The sequence below is a fragment of the Trichechus manatus genome, unplaced genomic scaffold (genome assembly GCF_000243295.1).
Source record: "Trichechus manatus latirostris isolate Lorelei unplaced genomic scaffold, TriManLat1.0 scaffold00001, whole genome shotgun sequence".
In the NCBI taxonomy this organism is placed as follows: domain Eukaryota; kingdom Metazoa; phylum Chordata; class Mammalia; order Sirenia; family Trichechidae; genus Trichechus; species Trichechus manatus.
The window spans coordinates 25,329,536-25,331,913 of NW_004443937.1; positions in this window are offsets into that span (position 1 = coordinate 25,329,536).

Consider the following 2,378-nt stretch of genomic DNA (forward strand, 5'->3'; position numbering starts at 1 on the left):
GTTGTTCAACCATTACCACTACAGTAATCAGAAGAACTGGCTAGCTGGAGGCTATGGGAAAAAAAGAGACGAGGTGACTTCTTTGTGGAAGTTCTCTAAATTCTCTAGGCTATTTGCCACACCTCCAAAATCCCCAGATATCTCAATCTGTGAGCCTCCCAAAGTTTCTAATATTTCCTTTAGTATTTCCTCCTACTTTACACGAAGACCATGAAATTTTAGGAAATTTAACAATAATAAATGTAAAATTGTGTCTAAAGCCCATTGCTGTTGAGTGGATTCCAAATCATAGCAACCCTATAGGACAGAGTAGAACAGCTCTATAGAGTTTCCAAGGCTGTAATCTTTATGAAAGCAACTGCCACATCTTTCTCCCACGGAGTGGCTGGTGGGGTCCAACCACCAACCTTTCAGTTAGCAGCTGAGGGCTTAACCACTGCGCCACCAGAGCTCCTTCAAAATTGTGTTTAGGTGATGTTTAATCAAATGCGTGCTTTGTCCTTTTTAATGCAGCATATACCGCAGGCCTCACCAGTCTGTGCCTACCCAATGATGTCTCACCTCCTTTCTATAGCTGGATCACTAGGACAGAGACGCCCACCTGCCACATCAGCAAATCGCTGAGTTTGCCTTCATTGGTACCGCCCAGATCTGTAAGGGTGGTTCATCCTTCATCCTAAAACAGCCCTCCTATCTCTGCCATTCAGAGCCAAACGGCACACTCACTGGTCTCTTGATAATCTTGCCCCTGGTCCCTGAGACCTGCATACTACCACTGCTTTGCTGCGCATAGGACAGTCGTTGCTCGTGGCTGAGTCCTGCAGATACAGGGCTTGGCTGGCTGCCCCTCCTGCTGGCCCAGCTTCTCATTTGCACTGAAGAGAACTTAGCATTGGTGCTTGCTGAAGGCTTAACCTGGCCACCTACCCCTGCTTTGCCCAAGGTCACCAGTCCACACTGCTCCCCCCAGCATCAGACATGTTTTCATGACATTGAACCTTAGAGGAAAGTAGTGGGCCCCTAGCCCTCTTTCACAGGAGGCCCCTTCCTTCCTACCTAAAGTTTATGGATGCATATAGATACACAGGGGCATCTAACCCAGCTACCAACCACATTGAAAGCTCAAGTCCTTGCCAAACCAAAAAGCATTCTTTACTTTCTTCCTCAAGGATAGTGGATGGAAATTTGCTGTATATTGATGAAATGAAGTAGAGAAAATCTTATTTTTCTTAACATCAGAATTCTCCATGTGCCACTCCATAACTAAAGACTCTCATCTGTGTTACATGAACTATCTGAAGAGCCCCTTAGGGGAGTAGGTGAAACTGTCAAGTGGCACGCTTTGGTAACAATAGATGGCTCCAAACGACATCCTATAATGGTGGGTCTCAAACGCTATCACACATCACAGTCCCTGTGTTGAAACACAGATTGCCAGGTCCTGGCCCAGAGTTCTTGATTCAGTAGGTTTAGCGTGGGACCAGAGAATCTGCATCTCTAACAAGTTCCCAGGGAGTGCTGTCTTAGGCTGGGTTCTTTACAGAAGCAAAACCAGTGGAGCATATATATTTACAGAGAGAGAGAGATTTATCTCAAGGAAATGGCTCATGTGATTGTAGAGGCTGGCGAGTCCCAAGTCCATGGGTCAGGTCAGGTGTCAGGCTGGAGGTTTCTCCTGATTGACACAGCTGCAGGGGCTGACAAGTCCAAGATTGGCAGGTAAGACAGCAGGCCACTGGCTCACAGACTGCGGAGGGAGATGAATCCCAAGATCGGCAGGCAATATGGCAGACAACTGGTTCAAGTCCCAAGGACCAGAGATCAGATGATGTTGAGCCAGGTGCAGGATCCAGAGAAAGCAAGCTTTGCCAGAATATCTGCATATATATTGGATGCAGGCCACACCCTCAAGGAAACTCCCTTTTCAACTGACTGGCTGCTCACATCAGATCACAAAATGAGGTATGACTACATCAGATCACAAAATGGAGGATGACTACATCATGGCATAACTGCCAAACTAATCCTAACTGCCAAACCACTGAGAATCATGGCCTAGCTAAGTTGACACACAACCTTAACCACCACAGATGTTGATGCTGCTAGCCTCAGGGACACACTTCAAGAACCACTGTTGCAGGGAGAAGGAACTCAGCTGACTAAGGGGTTTTGTTTTGTACTGAATACAGTATGGAATTTAGAAACAGAGATGACTTTCTGAGGAAGATAGACAGCATTGGGGAGATGGGGGTGATGGGAGCGCGGTGGACAAAGGAAAGAGGACACCTGAAGCAGTTGACAAATGGAGAGGAATTTAGGGGAGGAACAAATTGACTTATGCCAGTGAGTTACGTTTTGCTGAGCCACTGACTTAAAAC